The sequence below is a fragment of the Grammomys surdaster genome, unplaced genomic scaffold (genome assembly GCF_004785775.1).
Source record: "Grammomys surdaster isolate TR1022 unplaced genomic scaffold, NIH_TR_1.0 125715, whole genome shotgun sequence".
NCBI lineage: Eukaryota > Metazoa > Chordata > Mammalia > Rodentia > Muridae > Grammomys > Grammomys surdaster.
Window position 1 is genome coordinate 6,636 of NW_021620549.1, and position 15,927 is coordinate 22,562.

General features: G+C 40.7%; 2 pseudogenes across 1 annotated transcript; both read left to right on the forward strand.

The window, feature by feature from the left end:
* Positions 1–205: 205 nt before the first annotated feature.
* Positions 206–662, forward strand: LOC114639464 (annotated as a pseudogene). The gene has a single exon (XR_003714013.1). The product of XR_003714013.1 is annotated as a cytochrome c oxidase subunit 7A2, mitochondrial pseudogene (transcript).
* A 12,385-nt stretch (positions 663–13,047) lies between these two features.
* On the forward strand, positions 13,048–14,050 carry LOC114639462 (annotated as a pseudogene).
* Positions 14,051–15,927: the final 1,877 nt, after the last annotated feature.

Here is a 15,927-nt window from a genome sequence, read left to right on the forward strand (position 1 = left end):
GCCTAGTATGCACGAAGCCCAGGGTTTGATCCCCAGCATCATACAAAAACAAGCATACTGTAACCCCTCGGTACTCAGGAGGTAGAAGGGTCAGAAATTCAAGGTCATCCTTAGTTATATAGCGATTTTGAGGCCAGCCTGAATACATAAGACTGTGTCTCTAAAAGCAATAATAAAATAATTAAAAAGAGACTGAGTGGTTTCCGGTCTGGTGGTTTTCGATTTTTGGCGTTCAGCAGTCGCAGTTGGTGGGCAACAACTGAGCCAAGATGTTGCGGAATCTGCTGGCCCTTCATCAGATTGCCCAGAGGACCATCAGCACCACTTCACAAAGGCATTTTGAAAATAAAGTTCCAGAGAAACAAAAGCTGTTTCAGGAGGATAATGGGATGCCAGTTCATCTGAAAGGCAGGGCATCTGATGCCCTCCTCTACAGAGCCACAATGGCTCTGACAGTTGGTGGAACAGCCTATGCCATCTATCTGTTAGCTATGGCTGCATTTCCCAAGAAGCAGAACTGATGTCATCATCCCAGTCGTCACATGGTTCAGTTTCAATCAGTGCTCGATGGAGCAGGAATCTGATGAGTAACTGAGCTCTTCTTTGGGGATCAATATTTATTGATGTGTATTAACTGCCACCAATAAAGCAGTCCTTAACCATTAAAAAAAAGAGAGAGAGAGAGACTGAGTAAGGTGGCTTACGCTTATAATTGCAGCACTGAGGAAGCTGAGGCAAGAGGATTTCAGTGAATTCCAGGACAATCTGAGCTACAGAGTAAGATATTGTTTGAAAAACAACAAACACACAGTAAGAAAATTAAAAGGGGTTGGGGGACAGCTCAGTGTCACAAGTGTAATGCTCTAGTTCAGTTCCTAGAACCACAAAGGCCACAGACTGCTAGGTCATCTGTCTTTCTGAAAAAACAAACAAACAACTCAACACAGCATTGACTACCAGATATCTATATTTCAATGAAAAAAGGCTGAGTGGGAAAAATATGCCACTGTAATCATGCTTACAATAAAATCAATTTTGAGGTCCCAAAATTGGAACCTTAGAAGTAGCCTCTTTTGGGTCTCTGGACTCAGAAGGTCTAAGATTCAAATCAATGCAAGCTGTATAACCCTTCTGAATGTCAGTTTCTCTTTTCAAATAGGTACTGGCTTGAAATTTCATGGCAGATGCTAATGCTACAGCTAATGAGTTATCTGTTGTCATTCACAGAAAATAATAAAAGGAACTCAAAAAGTCTCCTACAGAATGGAGATCTCCATTCCCTTCTTAGCTGTTCCCTACTAACTCAGGAGGCACTCAGTTACCTGCAGATCAACAGGACCCCTCCCTTCTCGGTGTGAAGAAGATTCAGGTCTCAACTCAGAGAATGAGTCTTCCCAGTTGGGAAGCAGCAGAGATTTGGTCCTTTACCTCATCTTGGAATAAGTCTCGTGGCCAGCACAGTGCAGCTGCAATGCTGGCAAAAGAAGATTCAGAAAGGTGTTGGGGTGGGGAGAAGAGCTACCTGAGGTCCCAGTCTACAAATGGAGAAAGGCAGCTTAGCTTTTCTGCTGCAAGCTCACCTGTTATCTCGAAAATAATATCTCTGTGTAAGATCCCTCTTAAAACAGGACAACATCTGAATCTGTCAGTTTAAGTTCAAGTTACTTTGCAAAGCTCTAAGGAATTTCAAAACTCAGAGAACGACAATTTCAGAAAACTTTCCTTTACAGAAGCTCAAGGGCAGGCTCCCTTCCCCACCCTCTCCCTCCCTCCCCTCTCTCCCTCCTTCCTTCCCTCTCATCTTCTCGTTTTGTTTTTGTTTTTTTGTTTTGAGACAGGATTTTTCTGTGTAGCCCTGGCTGTCTTGGAACTCACAGAGATCCTCCTGCCTGAGCCTCCTGAGTGATGGGATTAAAGTTATGCACCACAGGTATCTTCAATGGTACCTTTATAACTAGAGCTATTCCTGCAGAACCCAGGGATGTTAAGCAGAACACCACAAGGTAAATGAAAGTGATTTAAGTCATCCCAAAGTTCTAGAATGTCTACTGAAATGATAAGATAGATGTAACTCAGGGTTTTCTACAACACTGTTCAGCTGCTGGGGCAGCTGAGCCCCACTCTGCTCTCCACCTGTATCAGTCTCGTCTGCTCTCTGATGGCTTCACTGACTTAAGTCCTTAATTTTGTATTTACAGTTTTCCCTTTTATGTTTGGCAAATGTTTCAGTTACTTTTATATTGCTGTATCAAAATGCTATGACCAAAATGACTTATAAAAAAAGCTTTTAATTGAGCTTATGGTTTCAGAGGGTTAGAGTCCCATGATGGCAAAGCACAGACACAGTGGGAGAAAACACTGAGAGCTCACATTTGATCTACAAGTAGGAGGCAGATGGCACAGTGGGAATGTTTAAGTCTTTTGAAACCTCAAAGCCCTCTCTCAATGACATACCTTCTCCAAGAAAGCCATACCTCCTAACCCTTTCTAACAGTATGAACCCATTGGCGGGAGGTTTCTCATTCAAACCATGAAGGCAGGGGCATAGTTCAGTGGTAGAGAACTTGTCCAGCAAGCATGAGGCCGTAGGTTTTCTCCAGTATTAGAGAGGAGCAGAGCAGTAATTTTGATAGATATAAGGGATGGATGTTCCAATTTTAAATTTCTTGCTTAGATTTATTACTAGTTTCTTAAAACACAGATTTGTCCTGTCACTTTTCTGTTCAAATGCCTTTGCTGTTTCCTTCCTGTAAAATTAAAGCCCAGATTCCTCAGCCTAATGTTCAAGACAGCTGGGGACCCAAATGGTTCTGAGGTATCTTGTGAACCATATTTTAGGCAGTCTTTGCTCCAGTGCAACTGCTTCTCAAAGACACTGATTGTGGGGCTGCAGAAATGGCTTAGCCACTAAGAGCACTGGCTGGTCTTAACAAGACCTAGTTTGGTTCCCGGTACCCATATAGTGGCTCAGAACAGCAAATTTCCAGTTTCAGAGGACCTAACACCCTTTTCTGGCCTCTGAAGACACTAAGAACACATGTGCATGTACATAATGAAGATAAAACACATATATACAGTTTTTAAGAAGGCTTACAAGTGACTGGTAATGGCTGAAGAAAAATAAAATAGTGGAGTTAGAAGGAAAACTAGGAAAAGATGGTAAATGTGTCTAAGAAACTGGAATTTTCTAGAAAGCAAAATGAAAAGAGAGGGGACAATAGGCAGAGACAGTGATCAGAAAGCAGAATACTGAATTTGAGACTTAAGTTACAGTTTAATGAGGTGGGGAAACCCAGGGGAACATCAATGGGATCAGGTCCATAAAGAAATCAATGGTTGAAAGACCTGAGGAAAAATTTTAGGTTAGGATGTAGGATCTGAAGTTGCTCAGGATTACAGCAGAACAAGAAGTAGGTAAGTAGCTGAGAGTCAAGACATGTGATACATGGAACAAGGCAGTAAACTATGCAAGGAGGGACAGAGGACACCATGACACTGGAATATGGAGTTCTACCATCAAAGTACACTGGCATGAAAGCAGCTGCAGTGGAATCATGGCAATGTCAGCACTACAGCATCCACTCAACCTACAAAATCTCACAGCATCAAGTGAGAAGACTAGACTCTCCTGCCGTGAGACCATAGGGGAGCCAAATGTGGCTGCTATCAAGTGAGGCCTCATTCATTCATGATCATTAGAATACTAGACTAGGTTATCTTGAAAACAGCAAGGATCTTCTGAATCCATGTTCTGTTATGCTTCTGAAGAGAAATTCTTCAATCTCACACAAGCAAAGCTAAGACACAATATATAGTGCTGGATAGTTTTATGTCAACTTGAGAGGAGGAAATCTCAACTGAGAAAATGCTTCCAGAAGATTGGTCTGCAAGCAAGTCTGTAAGGTATTTTCTTAACTAGTGATTGATGTGGGAGGGCCCAGGCCATTGTGGATGTGTCTACCCCTACCTAGGCTGATGGTCCTAGCTTCTATAAGAAAGCAGGCTGAGCAAGCCAAGAGTGCAAGCCAGTAAGCAACACTCTTCTATGGCCTCTGTGCATCAGCTTCTGCCTCTACTTTTCTGCTCTGTTGGAGTTCCTGCCTCAATTTCCTTCAATGGTGAATGTGGAAATGGAAACCAAATAAGCCTTTTCTTCCCAAGTTGTTTTTTGGTCATGGTGTTTCATCACAGCAATAGCAACCCTAACTAAGGTGAGTACTTAAGTGTAACTTTTCCTCTTCTCACACTACCTCTTGACTGTGAGCTCACTTGGTAATCTTGTTCTAGACCTTTCTTGTGTCATAAAAGAAGAAGAGACAATGGAACTGAAGAGCTATATAAATCTCAGTTTCTGGCTGAAAGAGTTTGGAGTGGTTACCCACCTCCAACCGATTATAAGGACCCTACAGATTAGACCAATCATTTCAAGGTAACCAGCTTTAGCCACAGGTAGTTAAAGTATAAAGGAAGTCTTCTTTATCCAAATAAGGACTTCCAAATGCTTATCCATGGCTAAATGTCATCCATGACACTTGGATCTGTACTTAGGAAAAGCTACACTAAGTAAATTTATTTCATCTACTGATTGTACAAATATCATTAGCTGTTAAGGTGCAACATTGCATATCATGATTTATTGATATATAAATCATAAAGTGGCACTAACTATAAGGAACATTCCAATTTCAGGCTGTGCATTCCAGAATCAATGAAAACTCCTTTTCCACATTTTCAACTATTCAAAAACATCTTCCCTGGAGCCCCTTTTCTGGCATTGCACACCCTCCCATAGAAACTATTCCTAGGCCCTTAAATTATTCCCTCTGAGTTCCAGACTGGCAGGCTACATAAGTGAAACCCTGTCTCAAAACAAAGCGAAACAACTAAACCCTCAAAAAAGCTCCACTGTGGGTACACAGCACACTTTCCTTCCACTCAGCTGCCAGTGGACATCTGGACTGATTCTGTAAGTGGGCCACTGTGACTACTGCTGAAATAACATGCTGACTTAGATGTCCTCAGACACATTCACAAGAGTGGTGGTACAAGTGGATCATATGGCAGTCCTAGTTTTAGTTTTTGAGGAACCTGTCTACTGATTTCCACAGTGGCTGGACATATCTGCATCTCCACTAGTGTTCCATAAAGGTTTCTTGCCATTCTACCTACCACGGTAAACACCAGAACTTGTTGATTCAGTTCCTGAGGGGGTGAAATGGACTCTCAATGTAGTTTTCATATATATTTTCCGATTCACTAATTTGAAAAAACAAACTTTCTGAGAAGTTTTCAGTATCATTCATTTAGAACCTAGAATCTTTGAGGGTGAGTTGGTGGCCTGATGCTTTGCTTCATTGTCCCTAGATACATAGTATTTTCCTATAAACTCACTTTCTCTCTCTCTCTCTCTCTCTCTCTCTCTCTCTCTCTCTCACACACACACACACACACACACACACACACACAGGGGAGATGGAGAAGAGGGAAACAATCCCTTCAAATTAAGCATGATTCTGAATGGATAAATCATATCATGTCACTTCAGAATCCTTTTCATGTCTTCCCAGCTTCCCCAGAAAGCCCTTTGTAGTTGTGTAGACCAAAGTTGTCAACGTGCTTAACCATCATCAGGTTCTTTAAAAGAGTCTGTCAGTTTCAAACAGTCCCTTAGTCTTTCCTTGATGTTGATGACCTTGAGAATTTACAGCTCAGCTGCTCTATAGAAGGTGTTTCCTCACCGCTAGGTCCAGGTCATACACCTTTGGCAGGACCAACACATAAGCCACGCTGTGCTTTTCACTACCAGATGGTGCAGGCTTGATTCACCCATTACCGGTGTTTACTTTGAAGTGACGTCCTCCAGGCATCTGTACCATGAAGCTACTCTTTTCCCCTATGTCATCAATAAATATTCTGTGAGGAAGCCCTTTGAGACCAGGCAAACACTCCACTTATCATGAAATTTCCATTTTCTTTTGTTTCTTTATGAGTATGGAGTCACAGGTTAAAATAGTTATCATCATTGCTCACTCTGAAATTCAAATCTCAAGTATGCTCATTAAGAGAGGCTGTTTACAGGTTTCCCATCTTGTTCTTTTCTGGACAGCTGTATTTTAAGTGTCCTGCTAAAATAAAATGCTAAAAATGAAGGTAATATCTTTAATATCAAAAGTATCGTAAGGTTACTACTTCCTCATACTAGATTATGTCCACAAGGGCACAGCTGGGTGTTTTCCTAATAATCTGGTACACATTAGTCAATAATGATGAGCTCCTAAAATTAAGGGTCCAAGGATTTCTCCACTTGAACTCTTCCTTAAACCAGGTATCTCCACAAACTTTTGTTACTGTTTTTAAAAAATACAATTTGCATGTCATCTTAATATTTTCTTATTATTTGTGTTTGAAGATTCTATCTCCCTAGTGTTGTGTCCTTTTCAAGTAAAACGCTTACATTTATGCTTTGTTATAACTGTTTTATAACATCCTTTTAAGTAGGTGGGTAAGCACACAGCCAAGCATCCCAAGCAGGGAAGATTGAGGCTGGAGGAGAGTGGCCTATCTGCTAGCTCTCACACTAAGCATCAGAACTCTATACATCTGTTAGTCTTCTAACCTGTAACTTATAAAATGGATTTCTATTTTATGTGTAAATGTAGGGGTGTGTATGCATATGTGTATGGTTGTCTTCCTCTACCACTTCCTACTTTTTAAAAAAATTATTTAATTGTTATTTATTAATGTTTGGGGACATCCATATGTCACTGAATACATGTAGAGTTGAATTTAGGTTATGTCAGGATTGCCTTTTATGGCAAGCACTTTACCTGCTGAGCTATCTCACTGGCCCTCTACTTTTACTTTTTAAGATAGCACCTCTGACTGAATCTAGGGCTCACTGACTTTGTTAGGCTGACAGGTCAATAAGCTCTAGGGACTCTGCCTGTCTCCACAGCCTTAGTGAATATACCACAGTGCCTGGCTTCTCTACAAGGGTACTGAATCTGAACTCAGGCCCTGCTGCTTATAACAGCAGCCACTTTACCTATTGAGTCATCTCCTCAGCCCCATGAAATTTATTTCTAAACCAATATTACAAAGCTATATGGATTCCTAATACAATTTTATCTTTTTCCTCTTCTGTGGTCAGTGGGAAAAAGATAAAGCACAAGACAGACAAAAAAAGCACATCAAGTGATGGATTCAAACAAGAAGGAAAATAGAGCAGGTTGTACCCAAATACCCATGAAGTAGAAGGGATTCTCCATTTACTTAAGAAATGTAAATTAAGGAAAACTTAAGAACTCATGGGGACGTTTTAAAATGGATTACTACATTTATTTTATGAAGTCATTGTTTTTTTTTTTAAACTATTGCTTTAGGGGAAAGATGGCTTAGTAGATAAAGGCTGCTCTCTTCAGACTCTTAGCACTTACTCTGTGTGTTCTCAACTATCTGTAACTCCAGCTGCAGAGAATCTGGCCCTCTTCTGGCCTCCACCAACACCAGTACAAATGTAGCATACACTTAAAGACACAGACACAGGTCTACAAATAAAAATAGATCTTAGGGACAAAAAACCCATTTGTTTCAGTGGATCAGGTTTACATTTTTTAATTTTATTTTTGGGGATGGGGAGCGAAAACAGGGACTCTATGTAGCCCTGATGTCCTGGAATTCACTATGCAGACCAGGCTAGCTTTGAACTCAGACATCTGCCTGCCTCTGTCTCTTCAGTGCTGGGATTAAAAGTGTGTACTACCACACATAGCATGGGTTTGTTTTTTTAATGTTTTAAGAAATATATTTGCACTACATAGAAAACACAGGAGCAATATTAGAAATACGGACAAAAGTGAACATATAATTTACACTTTGCCTGCCACAACAGTGCAGTTAAGCAGGCTCAATATTTTCTGAGGTAATTAAATCCATATTCAGGGAGAAATTAAAACACAGACAAAAAAAACCCAGCCAACTCCTTAAGTGCTAACAGCAGCATGACTATATTATTCATTCACAATAAGTGGCCCAAATTACTGCTCTGTAATGGTAATTTTGCAGTATGTTTGTGGCTGTTTTAAACTATTTTTGAATGTTTTTATATTCAAAGTCAGTTTTCTGTATTTTATAAAGTATGTTTTCTACTTGTTGCTAAGTATTATTCCCCAGGAACTTGATAGAAAAAGAAGACCAAGTCAACTGCTTCTGTTCTAGAGAATGTAAGCTTGCTACTGATGACTGACATGGGGATTAGGAAAAAACACTATTATTTGGTTAGGAATGTCCACATTCCTAAAGACATAAAAACCTATACGGAGATTCCAATTAGACAATGATCTGGTAAGATTTCATTCTGACAACTAAAAAGGGGCAATAAAGTCTACATAAAAATAAACCCTATTCTTAGTTTTCAGACAAATGTGTTTTATTTCTACTATTCATATACCACCACACACATCCACACGCCACACAACAAAGAACTCATTCTGCTAACTGGAGTTAACAAGTAAAACCACATATTGAACAGTCTTTCCTGTTACGGATATCACAGTGACACATCTTCCCTGCATTGGAAGATGTCCTTCAGCCACCAGATGAAGGGCGTTCTCAAGGAGAAGGCCATCAGCAAGCTCTGGAAACATGGCCAAGGCAAGAAAACACAATACTTCACTTAAAATGTAGAATTTTAAGATCTGTTTTAAGCAATGTGAATAGAAAAGCTAAATATCAAAAATAAACAGCTCAATGGAATCAAAGCTACACGATTACTCTGTTCAAAGCATACTGCTGACTGATATAGAGCAGAGAAAGGAAAGAAAAAAATCTCAGGATCCTTTCCGTACTGTCCGTTGACCCACCTGAGTATCTATCCCATGTGCAATCACCAAAGGTAGATGCTGATGTGGAAGACAGGAAGTGCATGCTGATAAGAGCCTGATATGGATATCTCCTCAGAGGCCTTCAAGAGTCAGACATATTCAGAGGCAGATGCTCACAACTAGCCATTGAACTGATCATGGGGTTCTCAATAGAGGAGTTAGAGTGAAGACTGAAGGAGCTGAAAGGGTTTGTGGCACCATGAGGAGAGCAACAATACCAACCAACCACAGCTCCCAGGGTCTAAACCACCAGCCTGGGAGCACTTAGGGGGGGATCCAGGGCTTCAGCTGAATATGTAAAAGTGGAGGGCCCTGCTGGGCATAGGTGGAAGAAGAGAACCTTGACCTCATGAAGGCTGGATGCCCCAGGGGGTGGGAATTTTGAGGGTGGGGAGGTGGGAGTGGGGGGGTGTAGATAGAGGTTACATCCACAGAGAAGAAGGAGGAGGGGCGAGGGGATTGGGGGTTCCGAGGGGGTGGTGGGGGATGGGGTAAGGGGACAACATAGGAAATGTAAATAAATCATCCAATAAAAAAAAAAAAAGAAAAAAGAAAAAAAAAAGAATGAGGCAGCATGACAGAAAAGGGACAGTGCTGTCAGGAATAAAGACAGTCTCTGAAGATAGCAAGGACTGAACTGCAAACTTGCCAAGGGAAGGCATCTGTTTCTCTGTTTTTGGTCGTCAGTTCACGTTAGTTTATCTTCAAATATGTAGCAACAGGAAGCATCAATCTAATAATGCTCCTTTACGGAAGTGAAGGGTTGAAGACGGATGATATAAAAACAAGAGCAGGCTCGACGTGGGTCTCTGTGTCCATCCCTTAAGAATCTGAGTTACAGGTCTAGGGGAAGAAAGGGTCCTGGCATTAATATCTTTATGATTTTATAGTTGCACCACAAGTAATTCTGACACAAGGTCCTTGAAAAAGAAGTGCTGCCCTACAGCAGGAGAATGGTGTCTGGGAAGGGTTGGAGCCGACTACCTTGTCTGTGAGATGGAGAGCAAAGAATTTCTAGAAGAGGAGCACAGTTTGAAGACACATCATCAAGAAATGCCTCCTGGAAAGAATGGGAGCCAGAGGGGCTTCCTTCAGATGATCCATACATAAATTTGTTCTACTTAACCGTATTACTCAGAGGTTAATAGACTTCTGGTCTAGATCACCAGGCTGAAATACTTAACCTTTTTATAACCACATTTCAAGTGCTATCACTCAGGTCTTTTCCCTGGGGTCTCCTAAAAGTCTTCCTCATAGCATTTCATTTACCTTTCGGAACTGTGTTTTATGAGGCTTGCTTTTGCCACTCAAGTCCTACCCAATGCGTCTTTTAGGATTTCCCAAGTACTCAGGTATTAGATGTTAGGGAAGAAGCCAGACACTCTATGTGGGCTACTCAGCTACCTTGCTGCTACAGAAGGGAGGCTTTACACGTATTGAGAACCTCATACCAAGCTGAGACAACATAGTATACAATAAATGGTATCAACCTCACTGACTTAGAGAACACTGCCTCCCTTTTTTCAAAATCCTTATGTGCTATCACTGAGTAATAGTTCTTGCTTTTGGAATACTCTATCTGTAAATTTAGTTTGCTATTATCTTGCCTATCCCTCCATAGCCAGCCCCACTGGTTATTTCACACCTTATTCCTATCCACATCTACCCTTATCCCAGACTTAAAACCATTTTTGCTTTGTTCTTTTCCATACAGTTTCTTTACTCATGAGGTACCTTCTGCCTAGGGTATTTTTCCTCAAACATTTGGGCTTCTGCACAAAAATCACTTTATCAAGGGAACCCCTCAGATCCCTTCAATCATAATTCAATGTTTATTTCCTATGCATGACTGAAGTCTGTAAAAAGATGTGCTATGTGTGCCAAGTTTATGCATACAGGTCTAATAAAAGCACACAAAAAGATCCAATTAACAAGGCTTCTTTTAGGTAGCTCAGCCTAGTTTTCTTCCATTTACTCTCAGACCCTCTCCACAACAGTCACTGTCTGGACTGATGTGGTTCCTCTAATGAGAGTATCTTTTTCTCTGGTCACATCTTAAATCATCTTAGCTCTTTAGGGGCCGGCACAATGAAGCCTTCTCAGTCAAGTCGCTGATACGTCCCTTACATTTAACAGTCAGAAGCCTTTATGCCTAGAGGTTCCCTCATCATTTTACACATATGCATCTCTCCAATGGTGGCCATGCACCTCAGGAAAATACTCTGAATCCTACAGTCTATTTCACAGAATGCTCAATATATAGTATACAACTTCATATCATGAACTTCTCTGCTACATACAGTTAAAAATAATTAGCTGAATAGGAAAACATGCCAGAAAAATGAAGAAAAATATGCTTAGGAATAAAACAAGTACCAACCTCAAACTTAAAAAAATATCCATGATAAACCCATGATAAACTCTAGGATATGATTCTGAGACTAGAACAAAACAGAAGAGGCTGCAACAGCTATAAAAACGGAGATCTGTAAGCTGGACACTGATTTTATAATTTTGTAAGAGGTGCTGTCATTGGGGACACAAAGATTGTATAACTTTAAAAAAAATCATTACATCAATAAATTTTACATTCACTTTGATGGGTAGATAAAGCAGGAAGGTATTTTTCAGGTGTTTTAGAAATGAAGATAAAAAGACTTACTTGTCCAAACTCACAAGCCTCAAATACTACTAGATTGCAAGATTCAAACTCTAATATTCAAACTCCATGTCCATTTTTTTTACAACTTTAAAGATGTTCCATCATCTGACAGAAACCTAATTCTGTTTCTACAACCAAAGTGACAAATTTTAAGTCTGTGACAAGCTTTTAGAAACTTGTGTGTGTGTGTGTGCGTGTGTGTGTGTGCGCATGTACATTTGTGTCAGTGTACAAGAGTGCAGGTATTGAGGACAGGGCAGCTGTGGAGGTTAGAGCACAAGAGAGACAGGCCCTCTCCTGTCTAATCACTGCCTAATCAGGCTATCTGGCCCAGGGGCTTCTGGTAATTCCATCTCTGCTGGCCATCTCCTGGTAGAGCACTACAAATGGCTGTGTCACTGTGCCCAGCTTTTATGTGGATTCTGGGGATCTAAACTCAAGTTATCAGGCTTGCTATACAAGCACTTTACCCACTGAGCAACGACAAACTCTTAGCCCTCACCCCATGATAAACTTTGGGATATGATTCTGAGACTAGAACAAAATAGAAAAGGCGGCAACAGCTATAAAAACGGAGATCTGTAAGCTGGACAAAAACTACTGTCTTGTTTTTCTGACAGTGAGTATGTAACAAGCGGTATACCTACTAAGACCAGGCTGAGACAAAGAACTTACTCTGTTTGGGAAAACAGGAAACAATGAGCAATAGCCTAAGAGTTCAAAGAAAGCAGGGCAAAAGCTCTTTTGGAGAAAGAACCTAGAGGCCTTCTACATGCAGAGATGAGCCTTCTTGCAGATAATTCCAAAATAAAATGGCATATTACTGTCAAATCTTTAAAAACGTACAATTATACTGCAGAAATCTTTTCAATGGATAGATTTATTCCTATTGCTTTTTATTAAGACAATACCCATGCTTTTTATCTAAATAACCATGTAACTTTTGTTTAAATAACACACGAATAGTGTACTTTGGCTTATATCTGACCAAAAAGCAGATTCAGGCTCTACAGCTGATCTTTCAGTTTAACCTCAAAGGCACCCAGTGCATCCCCACTAGTCTGGGGCAACGCACTGCTCTCTTTACATCTGTCCACTTAAGTACAGGTTCTATCCTTACAAGCTTTTCATTTCTAATCGGAACACTTAAAATGGAAATAAAAGTAACAAGAGACTAGCTCATGAACACTGGATGGTGTATCAAAGTAAAAATAACTGAGGAAACAGAACTGTTTCAGTTAAAGAATCTTATTTTGTCAACTGTCTTGAATTACATCCTTTATAGCAAAAGGAAGCAGACTAAGTATTCCTGTGACTTCATTCTCTTTTAATGAGTTTTCTTCGCTTTGTCTCATGTTCCCCAGTAGAATAAAATGACAAGTTCTTAGCTGAAATTTATTTTATGTTGTTTATCTTTAGTGTGCATTTAAAAATAGTTTTGCTCTCTGCTCCTCCCTGTTCCAGAGATCACTGCATCTTCTTGTGCAGTGCCAGCCTCGTCTTGTAGACAAAATGGTGAATGGATCTGGCTGTATTCGGCACCTGGTTACCAGGGCTGTCTTCTCCTCTGTATCTGGCAAAGTGGACATTGTTGCCATCAACAACCCCTTCATTGACCTCAACTACATGGTCTACATGTTCCACTATGACTCCACCCATAACGAATCCAATGGCACAGTCAAGGCTGAGAATGGGAAGCTTGTCATCGACAGGAAGCCCATCACCATCTTCCAGGAGCGAGATCCCACTAACATCAAATGGGGTGATGCTGGTCCTCAGTATGTCGTGGAGTCTACTGACATCTTCACCACCATGGAGAAGGCTGGGCCCACTTGAAGGGTGGGGCCAAAGAGTCATCATCTCTGCCCCTTCTGCTGAAACCCCCATGTTTGTGATGAGTGTGAACCATGAGAAACATGACAACTCGCTCAAGATTGTCAGCAATGCATCCTGCACCACCAACTGCTTAGCCCCCCTGGCCAAGGTCATCCATGACAACTTTGGCATCATGGAAGGGCTCATGACTACAGTCCATGCTATCACTGTCACTCAGAAGACTGTGGAAGGCCCCTCTGGAAAGCTGTGGCATGATGGCCGTGGGGCTGCCCAGAACATCATCCCTGCATCCACTGGTGCTGCCAAAGCTGTGGGCAAGGTCATCCCAGAGCTGAACAGGAAGCTCACTGGCATGGCCTTTTGTGTTCCTACCCTCAATGTATCCCTTGTGGATCTGACATGCCACCTGGAAAAACATGCCAAGTATGATGATATCAAGAAGGTGGTGAAGCAGACATCTGAGGGCCCAATGAAGGGCATCCTGGGCTACACTGAGGACCAGGTTTTCTCCTGCGACTTCAACAGCAACTCCCACTCTTCCACCTTTGATGATGGGGCTGGCATTGCTCTCAATGACAACTTTGTAAAGCTCATTTCCTGGTATGACAATGAATACAGCTACAGCAACCTGATCATGGACCTCATGGCCTACATGGCCTCCAAGGAGTAAGGAACCCTGGACCACCCACCCCAGAAAGGACACTGAGAGCCAGAGAGAGGCCCTCAGTTGCTGAGGAGTCCCTGTCCCCAACACTGAGCATCTCCCTCACAATTTCCTTCCAGACTCCCATAACAACAGGAAGGGCCCAGGGTGCCCTCCCTACTCTCTGAAATACCATCAATAAACGTTTGCTGTACCCCTCAAAAAGTTTTAATCAATTATAATTTATACTGTATACATATAATTATATATTTATTTTTATATAATACATTTTAATTATATTAAGCACTATTATAATATTTATTATAATTTGATTTTATTTATCATTTTTCTTGTTTTTTTTTTTTTTTTGAGACAGGGTTTCTCTGGGAAGCCTTGGCTGTTCTGGAACTCACTTTGTAGACCAGACTGGCCTCAAACTCAAGAGATCTTCCTGTCCTTGCCTCCCAAGTGCTGGGATTAAAGGTGTATGTCACCATTCCTGGCTTTTTAAAGTTTTTGTTTGTTTGTTTCTCAACACATGGTCTTATTATGTAGCTACTGCTATCCTGGAATTCAATATATATATGGACCAGGTTAGCCTCAAACTCAGAAATCCACCTGCTCTGCCTCCTAAGTGCTGGAATTAAAGGTGTGTGCCACTATGACACCAAGCTTACATTTCTTTCTTTTATTCTTTCTTTCTTTCCTTTTTTTTTTTTTGGCTAAAAAAGTATGTGTATATGGGTATGCTCACATGAGTACAGGTATATACAGAGGCTAGGGGGCATATGTCCTCTGACCTACAGATACAGCTGGTAAGTACAGTCAACCACTGAGCCATCTCTCCAGCCTAGATTTGCCTTTTATAAGTGCACAATTCAGTAAGTATATAGACATGTACAATCATCACCACAATTCAAGTTGAAAGAATTTCTATCGTGCTCGGAAAGCTCTCCCACACTCAAATAACTGTGATCCTTCGTATTCATTAATCCTGCTTTCCATGTCTCTAAATCTGATTTCTTAGAATTTTATATAAATTGGAACTAGGCAATAGTTGGCCTTTCTGTCTGGCTTCTGAGGTTTATCCGTGTATCTGTAGGGTTTTGAGAGAAGGTCTCACTTTGAAGCTCAGGTTGGCCTGAAACTCAATATACAGCCTAGTCTGGTCCCTAACTCACAGCAATCTTTCTGCAGTCCAGTTAATTCCATTTAGTTGATGAATTGAATTTTACTTGATGGACATATATTGTTTTGTTTTCTACTCATGAGCAGATAGGTATTCAGGTTGTCTCAAGTTTGGTTACTGGAAATACTCTACTAGGACATTTAAATGTACATCTTTGTGGACATTTCCCCTCTTGTTCACTTTTTTTTTTCCTGCTTCTCTTGTGATGGCTGCTGGGGGAAGACAGCTGGCTCATATGCTAAATCTGTATTTAACTTTAGAGAAACTGTTTTCCAAACCTGTGCTACATTCCCAACAGCAGCTACATTTACCCCAATGAGTGTGAAACTATCTTATTGTTTATATTGCATTTTTTCTAATGACTAATAAAATGTCTAATCACTAAATCCTTTATCCATTGTAACATTAGGTTTACCTTATTACTGATTTATAAGGTTTCTCTAAATGGGGTTGACACATTTCTAGACACAGTATGGTGCGTTTTGCTACTTCTGCCCTTATGTATACCTCCGTTTTGTGTGCTTTATAGACGTTGCAGTTCCTTTGGAATTCACCATACTCTATACATGAACCTCTTTATTTTGCTGTTTCTACAATTGATAATAAAGAATTGTATGGTCAAACAAGCCCAGCAAATCGTTTTATCAAAGAGTTATTCCCTATAAGACTTCTTGAAAACCTCTGTGTGTCAATGAGCTTAAAGTATCTCTGCAAG